General features: G+C 34.6%; 1 non-coding gene across 1 annotated transcript in view; it reads left to right on the top strand.

The window, feature by feature from the left end:
* Window positions 1-11,092: 11,092 nt before the first annotated feature.
* The window catches only part of LOC149474881 (small subunit ribosomal RNA), a 1,905-nt gene continuing 497 nt past the window's right edge, over window positions 11,093-12,500 (top strand). Inside the window, exon 1 of the ribosomal RNA XR_016318224.1 lies at window positions 11,093-12,500. This exon is cut by the window's right edge and continues 497 nt beyond it. This is a non-coding gene — a ribosomal RNA (small subunit ribosomal RNA).

The raw sequence follows: 12,500 nt of genomic DNA, 5'->3' as shown, positions 1-12,500 counted from the left end.
AACAGACAACATTCGTTTTTTTCATTCCCACATTTACCCCCATATATACAGGGTTACAGGTTAAGTCGACCTATTTTTCGTTTTGTTCGTTTTTGCGGCATTTTCCCACGCTTTTTTCGGACATTTTCACGCATTTTCCGGATATTTTCCAGGCATTACCCAGGCATATTCCAGGGATTTTCCAGGCATTTTCCCGCCTTTTCCGGACATTTCCACGCAATTTCCACATTTTCCGCCGATAGGTTAGGTTAGGTTAGGTAAGGAAAATTTTTCTAAGTCCGGAAAATTTCCATACGTCAGGAAAATTTATATAAGCCAGGAAAATTTCTATACGTCAGGAAAAATTTCTATAAGGTGGAAAAGGATAGGTTAGGTTAGGTTAGGTTAGGTTAGGAAAATTTTTCTAAGTCCGGAAAATTTCCATACGCCAGGAAAATTTCCATATGCCAGGAAAATTTCTATACGTCAGGAAAATTTATATAAGCCAGGAAAATTTCTATACGTCAGGAAAAATTTCTATAAGGTGGAAAAGGATAGGTTAGGTTAGGTTAGGTTAGGTTAGGTTAGGTTAGGTTAGGTTAGGAAAATTTTTCTAAGTCCGGAAAATTTCCATACGCCAGGAAAATTTCCATACTCAAGGAAAATTTCTATACGTCAGGAAAATTTATATAAGCCAGGAAAATTTCTATACGTCAGGAAAAATTTCTAAAGGTGGAAAAGGATAGGTTAGGTTAGGTTAGGTTAGGAAAATTTTTCTAAGTCCGGAAAATTTCCATACGCCAGGAAAATTTCTATACGTCAGGAAAATTTATATAAGCCAGGAAAATTTCTATACGTCAGGAAAAATTTCTATAAGGTGGAAAAGGATAGGTTAGGTTAGGTTAGGTTAGGTTAGGTTAGGAAAATTTTTCTAAGTCCGGAAAATTTCCATACGCCAGTAAAATTTCTATACGTCAGGAAAATTATATAAGCCAGGAAAATTTCTATTCGTCAGGAAAAATTTCTATAAGGTGGAAAAGGATAGGTTAGGTTAGGTTAGGTTAGGTTAGGTTAGGTTAGGTTAGGAAAATTTTTCTAAGTCCGGAAAATTTCCATACGCCAGGAAAATTTCCATACTCAAGGAAAATTTCTATACGTCAGGAAAATTTATATAAGCCAGGAAAATTTCTATACGTCAGGAAAAATTTCTAAAGGTGGAAAAGGATAGGTTAGGTTAGGTTAGGTAAGGAAAATTTTTCTAAGTCCGGAAAATTTCCATACGCCAGGAAAATTTCTATACGTCAGGAAAATTTATATAAGCCAGGAAAATTTCTATACGTCAGGAAAAATTTCTATAAGGTGGAAAAGGATAGGTTAGGTTAGGTTAGGTTAGGTTAGGTTAGGAAAATTTTTCTAAGTCCGGAAAATTTCCATACGCCAGGAAAATTTCTATACGTCCGGAAAATTTATATAAGCCAGGAAAATTTTTATACGTCAGGAAAAATTTCTATAAGGTGGAAAAGGATAGGTTAGGTTAGTTTAGGTTAGGTTAGGTTAGGAAAATTTTTCTAAGTCCGGAAAATTTCCATACGCCAGGAAATTTACTATACATCAGGAAAATTTATATAAGCCAGGTAAATTTCTAGACGTCAGGAAAAATTTCTATAAGGTGGAAAAGGATAGGTTAGGTTAGGTTAGGTTAGGTTAGGTTAGGTTAGGTTAGGAAAATTTTTCTAAGTCCGGAAAAGGTAGGTAGGTTAGTAATTTTTTAAAACTACATATTAGCTGTTTCGTATATATATATTAGCTGTTTCGTTTCTCTTTTCTAATACTAACATAGTTTTTTAAGGCCAATTTACTAACAAATATATGGATTTAAATTATTAATCTGAAACAAATAAATAAAATAAGTAAAATAAATAAATAAATAAATAAACACAAACCTAACTAATAAATCGTCACACAGAAACCAAACTATTAGTACATTGAGGTACCTATTTTTGTTGTTGAACAGCCGAATTTTTTCGATTTTGAAAAATTTCGAATTTTCCGAGAAAAGAGAGACGAAACAGCTAATATTACGATTATAAATTTCGTGGCCAGAAATAATTTAGTTTTAAAAAGCTAACCTAACCTAACCTAACCTAACCTAACCTAACCTAACCTAACCTAACCTAACCTAACCTAACCTTACCTAACCTAACCTAACCTAACCTAACCTAAACACAAACCTAACTATTAAATCGTCACACATAAACCTAACTATTATTACATTGAGGTTCAAATTTATGTCTATCAAAAATTAACGCCCTCTTTTGTTGTTGTCGTTGTTTTGATTCAGCTTCTTATAGCTTTTTGTGTATCAGTTTGTTTGTTTGTTTGAACGCGCTAATCTCGGGAACTACTGGTCCAATTTGAAAAATTCTTTCGGTGTTAGATAGCCCATTTATGGAGGAAGGCTATATCCATACTAATATTATAAATGCGAAAGTAACTCTGTCTGTCTGTCTGTTACTCAATCACGCCTTAACTACTGAACCAATTTGCATGAAATTTGGTATAGAGATATTTTGATACCCGAGAAAGGACATAGGATAGGTTTTATCCCGGAAATCCTACGGGAACGGGTTTTTCTTTGAAAACGCGGGCGAAGCCGCGTGCGGAAAGCTAGTAGGCTATATATCATCACGCTAAGACCAACAGGAGCAGAGCAATGCGGGTGAAACCGCGGGGAACAGCTAGTTTATAATAATCCTCTAGGCTCTACATTCTATCATAACAATTATTTTGATTTCTATGAATAATTGTGATAAAATATTTTAGTTAATAGACGACACAAATTGTGAACATGTAATCATTACCATTACCTTTATATTAGCAGCAAGGAATTTTCTCCTAAGTCGTTCAATTTTGACCAGCCTTGGTAACTCCTTCGGAAGCACTATGCTTAGAAACTGCAACTTTGGTACAAACGTCTCGAACGGGAATTGCTGGGGAAAAAACATTTTCATTCTAATAACGTCCTGAGTAATTTTAATAAATAAATCTGTTTATTTATCTTTAAAATAAGCAATGTTAAATAAGTAGGTAAGATAATTTATTACGTTCATATATTTAATAGAAACTATTAAATTATTTTTATTATTTCATTATACACACGTAATAAACACACACACACACACACACACACACACACACACAAACATACATGCATGCAATCTTTTTTGTTGAAATTGTAAAATTATTTAAGTTCAAAAAGGCAACCAATCTACTAAAATTGTGAGGGGATTCTAAAGCCTGTAACACAGTTTTGAACTAACACAGGCTTTAATTTACCCAAATTTTAACTTTAATTTACCCATATTTAAACTATTATTTTTAAAACTTTTTCAATAAAGAATTTTTCTATTTCTATTTCTATTTAATGTAAGGTAATATTTAATGTTAGATAATCTATGTACTAAACTTCACAATTACTGTGTGAACGTTCTTATACATATACAGCCGTACAAATAAACGAAATATAGCATTTTATGCAAAGAATAAACTAAGAATAAGGAAAAATCATACAAATAAACACGAAATAAATGTAACCTAGTATAACTTCGTAATAAGTATTCATACTAATGCTATTCCGTCCTTATTACGGCTACCACCCTAGTATAAGTCTGACATAACCGAGTTATAACATATCTTTTAGTACATTGTGCTGTGTTTTACAAGTTTTAGAAGCAATTTTCAATCTTAGCAATGAGAGTAATACGGGAAGTAGAAAAAGTTGAGCAAATTAATAATTTCATTACGTACCTATTGAAATGGAAAATTTTGTATGAAATGTCAAAATATACGAAATTATGAAAAACCCTTTTGATATTTATAATGATTTATTTATTTACAACATGCGCCAAACCATACATACATAAAACTTATTTCTAAACTTATCACAATAATATACACTTTCGTTGAAAATATAAATCTTCTAAGCCTGGAGTTGTATGTTTTGAGTACCAGTTATTTGGCAACTCTCTATCTCAAGGTGGGTTTATCTTCTGTTCTCAAGATATTGGATAGCGTTATCTATCATTTGCTTGCATATTTAATGATATTTTTAAATTATTTCCAATAAATATTTAAAAAATAAATAAACAGAACATCGTATGATGAAACTTCACAACAAAATCGACGAAGTCAAACGAGCGTCAGCACAATGACAGCACCAAGGCTTAACCGTAGACAATTTCAATGTTTTTCATAATTTTGTTAATGAATTGCGACGTTGCCGCTTTGCGCCTATTGCATAGCGTGAGCATTACAAATTTATTTGTAAGAAATTATGACATCCTTATTCTTTATTTATTCTTATCATAATATCTATGCATTGCATAAGGTTTGAATAAGCAAGTTTTTATTTGTACGGCTGATAAACTTTTTGTTAAAGTAATAAACCCTAATTCAATACGCTCTACGGTAAGTTATGTTTTGTGCGTAACCTTCTCCAGATAAAGAAAATCTACTGAACCAGCATAAAACACAAATCCTTAAAATCTAGCCACTCCTTTTTTAGAATATTACAATGAATATTCTAAAGTTTTTATTTATTAAGCCTTGATACAAAAAAACTTGTTATTTAACCAAATCCAGTGAACTCATTTAAAATTAACGAGAGTTACCGCTCTATCGAGACTAATAATAATAATTGATACAACTCCTTCATATAATTAAGTTTAAAAAGTTTTTCCTTTTAATTGCGGCGAGCTTTAGAAGTTGGATCCTACTATTTTTATTAATTATTACAGGATTATTAAATACGGCCGTCTTAAAATAATGAAAATTAATTTTACGTTAAAGATTGAACTACCTTTTACAAAAGTTAAATATAAGAAATTGTACTTAGTTTTTTGCTCGATTACGATCAAACTTTAAAGGTAAAAGGTTATTTACTATGCAAAGACGGAATAAATAAAAGGTAAAAACGGTAAATAAAGCACACTAACAACTAAAGAACACTAATAATATAAATAAATACAACATATTACAATGCTCTCATCTTCTCTATATTATGTAGTCCATCTTCCTGGTGGTGGTGCAGCTAAGCAGTTTGGGCTTCTGCGGCTTCGGCAGTGAAACCGACATTGGCGCTAGTTTATCTGTTTTGGCCTGTAAATCAATTTTAATGATGAATGATATAATTGGAGTGCATGTGAATCTACTGTATTCTGTCACATATCACTTAACTAGCTGCGCTTCGCGGTTTCACCCGCGTGGCTCCGCTCCTGTTGGTCTTAGCATAATAATAATTCCTCGATAAATGGGCTGGGCTATCTAAAACCGAAATAATTTTTATCAGTAAACAGTAGTTCCTGAGATTAGCGCGTTCAAACAAACTAGTATAGATTTATAGATTGAATAGGCTCCGTAACTACTGGCCCGATTAAAAAATAAATACATATTTTACCATTTCATTCCTACCTGATGAACATAGTCTATATTTTATGATGTTTTTTATTCTGTGTCAATCCGAGCGGAGCCGGGACGGGCGGCTAGTAGTAAATAATTTGTCAAGTTCCAACGCAGGCGAACCGCGGGCCAAAACCTAGTTATGATTAATATAAATATAAAAGTACCTGTAACATAAGCTTCATGCGTTTTTTTGCATACACTTCTTTAGAAGGATCCTCTTTCATCATGTTCGAAACCAATTCCGAATAATATCCACGCTTCGGAATCGAATCTCTATCCGTATTGTCATAAACCAAATCATGGTATTTGATTCTTTTCTTCTTACTGAATGTTACACTCATTTTAACCTATGTATTTATTGAATAAAATATTAATAATTAATTAATAATATATATAATAAAACCGGCCAAGTGCGAGTCGGGCTCGCGCACAAAGGGTTCCGTAGCAGCAAATATAATAAATTACAGTTAAATCAACCTATCTCAAAAACTATAAGAGATACTTTGATCAAACCAAAAATCGTTGAAAGAGTTAATTAGCATGCATCACCTCTATTTTTTTTAGAATTTTATACCCCGTAGTTATAAAAATAGAGGGGGGGGGACATACTTTTTACGACTTTGAGAGCTGATATCTCAAAAACCGTTCACTTTAAGAAAAATGTTTTTTAGAAAACTTTATATCATTTTAAAAGACCTTTCCATTGATACCCCACACGGGTATGTACATCGAAAAAAAAAATTTCATCCCTCAGTTACATGTATGGGGGGCCCCACCCCCAATTCTTTTTTTTACTATTTAGTGTCATATTTTTGTAGCGGTTCATACAACACATATTCCCATCAAATTTCATCACTGTAGTACTTATAGTTTCCGAGTAAATCGGCTGTGACAGACGGACAGACGGACAGACGGACAGACGGACATGACGAAACTATAAGGGTTCCGTTTTTGCCATTTTGGCTACGGAACCCTAAAAATGAATCGCAAAATGTGTTGGTAAGCGCATAACTCGAAACCGGCTGAAGCGATTTCGATAATTCTTTTTTTATTATATTCCTTGAAGTACGAGGATGGTTCTTATGTAGAGAAAACGTAAACATGTACCACGGGCGAAGCCGGGGCGGACCGCTAGTAATTATTATATTAATATATATTTTATTAATGTCAATATAATTATTTAAAGTGACATTTGGTTTGACAAAAATGTTTTTAATTTTTCGTAAAACCTCAATGATTGTTTTTGGTAAAACTAAAAAGGTTTTAATAGATTGTTTTATTCAATACGTAATTTGATAATCGCCCAGTTAACTATATATTATGTATTATTATACAACAATAATGATGTTATCATCTATCATAGTAATGATAATATTATAATTATTTTAGGTGATCACTATGGTCAAAATCGAAAAACACCTTATACATATTGAATTTTGTTGAGGAAACTGTTGGTACGATTGTCTTAAAAAAAATATATGTGATACTCAAGGATATAATTAACAAAGTGTATTGTTTACTTTTCATTTTAGAACGGCCTAAACATAAAAAAAATAATTTGGAAAATCCAAAAGTGCACGCCTCATAATTTTTTTTTAATAAATATTTATTAATTATTATTTTTGTTTATTTAATAACAGTTAAACCACATCGAATCAGACCCTGAAAAATGAAAGGGTTCTATTCCTGAGCATACTCAAGCGTAAGAGAAAAAAAAAGACTCGATTAGTAAAGTATTTCGGTCGCTATCGTGTTAACAAGAAAAAGGATCCGCACATACAGACACACGGACGTCCAAGACAGAACTTTTTTAAACTGTTTTTTAACTAGTTTAAATAACAAATATGACATCAAAAATATCATGAACGTTAAAAATAGTGTTTTTTCTTAATATGTGTGTGTATGTATTATCTTACAAGTGCAATGTATGATACATAAAGACATTTTAAGTTTGAAAAATCAGATGTTTTGCGCGAAGTGACAGTAGTACCCACCTCAACGCTTCGCTTATGAGGCGTGCAATACATACAAATCAACCCCTTTACTAACATAAAACGCATTTTGTTAGGAAAACCGCTACATATACATATTTCATACATGAAATTTATACCAAAAAATATGTTATGATATTTGTAACAATTTGTATTGCTTGTTTTATCAATTTCAATTTTCATTATTATCGTTAAATTATCAAGAAAAAACTCGAATTTATAATAAAACCCACATAAAACCTCACCTCTATTGCATATTTTCGACGAAATTTGACGGTGTCAGTTCGACTCGGACGGGGGACTGTACGTGCGGTTTTTCTTTTTTAAAATAACGCTAAAATTTACCGAATTTAACGTTTTGTTAAATTAAACCAGATTGTAATAGGTATTTACATGTGCAGATAATGAAATGAAAGTTAAAAAGAGGTATGTAAATAAATAAAAATCTGTTTGTAATTTCGTGTTGTTTTTGAAAGGCGATAATTTTTGACAGATTTAAAACAGTAACCAGACATTGAATATTTGAATATTTAAAAAAAAAAGATTAATTGCTGTTCTATCGTATATTTTAAGGGTCCAAAACAATCCATATACTATAGGATTTAAAAAATTAACCTCGAACTAACTACAAAATACATACATAACAAGTCGAAAAAAAACGTGATTTCTTGTCCGTTCCCCTATTTTGTAGGTTGCATGCATATATTATTCCTACTAGGTATGAAGAGATATACAGAGAACGCTAAATACATTTGCCTGGTCACCATTACCATTAGATACACCATGACATGGTAGAGGCCGTTCTATAGAATTACGTCAAATAATCCTTTATATCTCTGTAGGTGAGATGTTCTCCACCCTAGTCATCATCAGGTCTCCAGAATATAGTCCGTGTTGAATAAAAATAATTTCTAAATCGGTGTTTTCTTAACTGTTCCCCACTCTAGAACTTATAATTACTTGCTTAGTCATCTTAAGGTCTCCAGAATGGGTCATGTAGTAGAGACTTAGCTTAATACGGTTAATGTTGAAAGATGAGTCTTCCTACATATTACATTTACTATTCATAAGCTAGTATTTTATAAACTAAGTTTTTCGTCTTAATAAGCCGTTCAAGTTTGTATGTTGTATTGTTTATAGCATTTTCCTACTATTACACCCACTATTTAAATAGCTTGCTTCATATTTTTGTAAGTCATTTTTTACCCAAAAAATAAGAAATAAAATACCGCCGTAATACGATACGAATTTTATAGATTAATATCCTAATACGGTGGTATAACTCCGAAATAGGAAAAATACTGGGCATGTTTATTCTGCGGTATGTGTTCTTAATTAGAAATCCTGTTAAATATGAAAACGGTTGAGTACAAAATGTTTGTTTCTTAGAAGGGGTAAAAATAGGAAGGTGCATTTTAATTTAGCCGAATTTTAAATTTTCGAATTTTCTGAGAAAAGAGAAACGAAACAGCTAATATTACGATTAAAAATTTCGTGGCCAGAAATAATTTAGTTTTAAAAGGCTAACCTAACCTAACCTAACCTAACCTAACCTAACCTAAACACAAACCTAACTATTAAATCGTCACACATAAACCTAACTATTATTACATTGAGGTTCAAATTTATGTCTATCAAAAATTAACGCCCTCTTTTGTCGTCGTCGTTGTTGTTGTTGTTGTTGTTGTTGTTGTTGTTGAATTGCCGAATTTTTTCGAATTTTAAAATTTTCGAATTTTCTGAGAAAAGAGAAACGAAACAGCTAATATTATGATTATAAATTTCGTGGCCAGATATAATTTAGTTTTAAAAAGCTAACCTAACCTAACCTAACCTAACCTAAACACAAACCTAACTATTGTTACATTGAGGTTCAAAAATTTATGTCTATCAAAAATTAACGCCCTCTTTTGTTGTTGTTGTTTTGAATAGCCGAATTATTTCGAATTTTAAATTTTCGAATTTTCTGAGAAAAGAGAAACGAAGCAGCTAATATTATGATTATAAATTTCGTGGCCAGAAATAATTTATGTAGTTTTAAAAGGCTAACCCAACCTAACATAACCTAACCTAACCTAACTTAACCTAACCTAACCTAAACACAAACCTAACTATTAAATCGTCACACAGAAACCTAACTATTATTACATTGAGGTTCAAATTTATGTCTATCAAAAATGAACGCCCTCTTTTGTTGTTGTTGTTGTTGTTGAATAGCCGAATTTTTTCGAATTTTAAAATTTTCGAATTTTCTGAGAAAAGAGAAACGAAATGTAGCTAATATTATGATTATAAATTTCGTGGCCAGAAATAATTTAGTTTTAAAAAGCTAACCTAACCTAACCTAACCTACACACAAACCTAACTATTATTACATTGAGGTTCAAATTTATGTCTATCAAAAATTAACGCCCTCTTTTGTCGTTGTTGTTGTTGTTGTTGTTGTTTATAATTTATTTAATATGGACCACGAAATTTATAATCATGAATTATTTTTGACGACTGCCCGCCGTAACTGCACGCGTACAAAGTTTTTTGACTTGACCTTGAAAACACGAGGCGTTAGTCGCGCGCGGCGTATGTATGTATGTATGTATGTATGTATGTACATATGCCGTGCGTGATACGTGAAAAATTAAACAAGCAGAAACACCATTGCCGGGATGCGAGACAATCGGTGCGCGAGGCTAGCGAAGACGGGGGGCGATGCGCGTGCGCAGCGAGAGATTGTGTACGTATGTGTATGTATCATTATTTCGTCGCTGTTGTACCGCGTCGCCCGTGTGTGCTCTGCGCTCTCCTCGTTGCCGCAGTTCGCGTGTCGGTGTGGCGTTGATGTGGGGTTGGGGTTGGTGTTTGGTGGTGAGTCTGACAGAATTGTAGAGTAGTGTTAGTTCTATAAAATAATAAAAGACCAAAGATGATATTATAAAAGCGTGTGTTGTGCAAACGGCGCGATACAGTTTTTAATCTTTAGTATTTTATGGAACAACAAAAACTCTTCAAATCAGAAGATCAGTGTTCAGTAGTGTGGTAGTAGTAGTAGTAGAAGAAGTAGTAGTAGCTGTAGTAACATTGCGTCTGCCGACGGTTTGATAGATTGTCAGTTTCGTAGATTGTATTTTATATGTGTAGTGTAATAAATATTACGCATCTTGATACACTCTCGGAGCGCAGACCGTGAAAAATATACTACGACTATTGAACGGCAGTATGAAAATTTTTAATGCTCACATCGCACACGTTTGTGATGTACCAATGGGCTTTTATCAGATGTTTATACGTGTGTGTGTGAAACACACGTATATTCCAAAACTTGGTCGCAATTTTCGATCCTTCCACTCTCCGTGCGTAGATTGATCGTTTGCGTCATAAAAGTTGACCGATATTAAAATTTTTCCTTCGCTTGATGCGAATGGGAATTGTTGAGGGGTGTCTCGTTAAGATGATACTTTCAACGGTTAAACTGACTGTGTTCAGATTTATCCACGTGTGCGCGCCCGTGTGTGTGTGTGTGAATAGTGTGCGTGTGACGGTCGCCGCTGTCACATATCATGTTATTTAAACACGCCTCGCGCACATAATATAATTATATAGAGAAGCAAACGTCGCGGCGGCATCGTCGTGTTACGTTTGAGGCTCTAGCGGAAGCTTTAGTTAGCTCCCTGGTTGATCCTGCCAGTAGTTATATGCTTGTCTCAAAGATTAAGCCATGCATGTCTCAGTGCAAGCCGTATTAAGGCGATACCGCGAATGGCTCAATATATCAGTTTTGGTTCCTTAGATCTTACTCAGTTACTTGGATAACTGTGGTAATTCTAGAGCTAATACATGCAATCAGAACTCTGACCAGTGATGGAATGAGTGCTTTTATTAGATCAAAACCAATCGACGGAGGGCCTGGCGTCTGAAGTCGTTAATTTTGATGAATCTGGATAACTTTTGCCGATCGCATGGTCCAGTACCGGCGACGCATCTTTCAAATGTCTGCCTTATCAACTTTCGATGGTAGTTTCTGCGACTACCATGGTTGTCACGGGTAACGGGGAATCAGGGTTCGATTCCGGAGAGGGAGCCTGAGAAACGGCTACCACATCCAAGGAAGGCAGCAGGCGCGCAAATTACCCACTCCCGGCACGGGGAGGTAGTGACGAAAAATAACGATACGGGACTCTTACGAGGCCTCGTAATCGGAATGAGTACACTTTAAATATTTTAACGAGGAACAATTGGAGGGCAAGTCTGGTGCCAGCAGCCGCGGTAATTCCAGCTCCAATAGCGTATACTAAAATTGTTGCGGTTAAAAAGCTCGTAGTTGCATTTGTGCGCCGCGCTGTCGGTGCACCGCATCCGCGGTGATACTGACACGTTTGCGGAGCATATCGTCGGTGAGCCGGTCGTTAAAAGCCGGTTCAATATCAAAATCCTATCGCGGTGCTCTTCAGTGAGTGTCGAGGTGGGCCGACAATTTTACTTTGAACAAATTAGAGTGCTCAAAGCGGGCTCAAAATGCCGCTTGAATATTTCGTGCATGGAATAATAGAATATGATCTCGGTTCTATTTTGTTGGTTTTCAGAACTCCGAGGTAATGATTAATAGGGATAACTGGGGGCATTCGTATTGCGACGTTAGAGGTGAAATTCTTGGATCGTCGCAAGACGAACATCAGCGAAAGCATTTGCCAAAGGTGTTTTCATCAATCAAGAACGAAAGTTAGAGGTTCGAAGGCGATTAGATACCGCCCTAGTTCTAACCGTAAATATGTCATCTAGCGATCCGCCGACGTTACTACAATGGCTCGGCGGGCAGCTTCCGGGAAACCAAAGATTTTGGACTCCGGGGGGAGTATGGTTGCAAAGCTGAAACTTAAAGGAATTGACGGAAGGGCACCACCAGGAGTGGAGCCTGCGGCTTAATTTGACTCAACACGGGAAATCTCACCAGGCCCGGACACCGGAAGGATTGACAGATTAATAGCTCTTTCTTGATTCGGTGGGTGGTGGTGCATGGCCGTTCTTAGTTGGTGGAGCGATTTGTCTGGTTAATTCCGGTAACGAACGAGACTCTAG

This window comes from Colias philodice, unplaced genomic scaffold, assembly GCF_061535455.1.
Source record: "Colias philodice isolate Cphi_HAF_F1 unplaced genomic scaffold, ilColPhil1 Martin Lab GWU primary ptg000018l_1:1-1108441, whole genome shotgun sequence".
Taxonomy (NCBI): Eukaryota; Metazoa; Arthropoda; class Insecta; order Lepidoptera; family Pieridae; genus Colias; species Colias philodice.
Note: the sequence above shows the minus strand (reverse complement) of the source record. Positions and strands in the feature narration are given on the sequence as shown.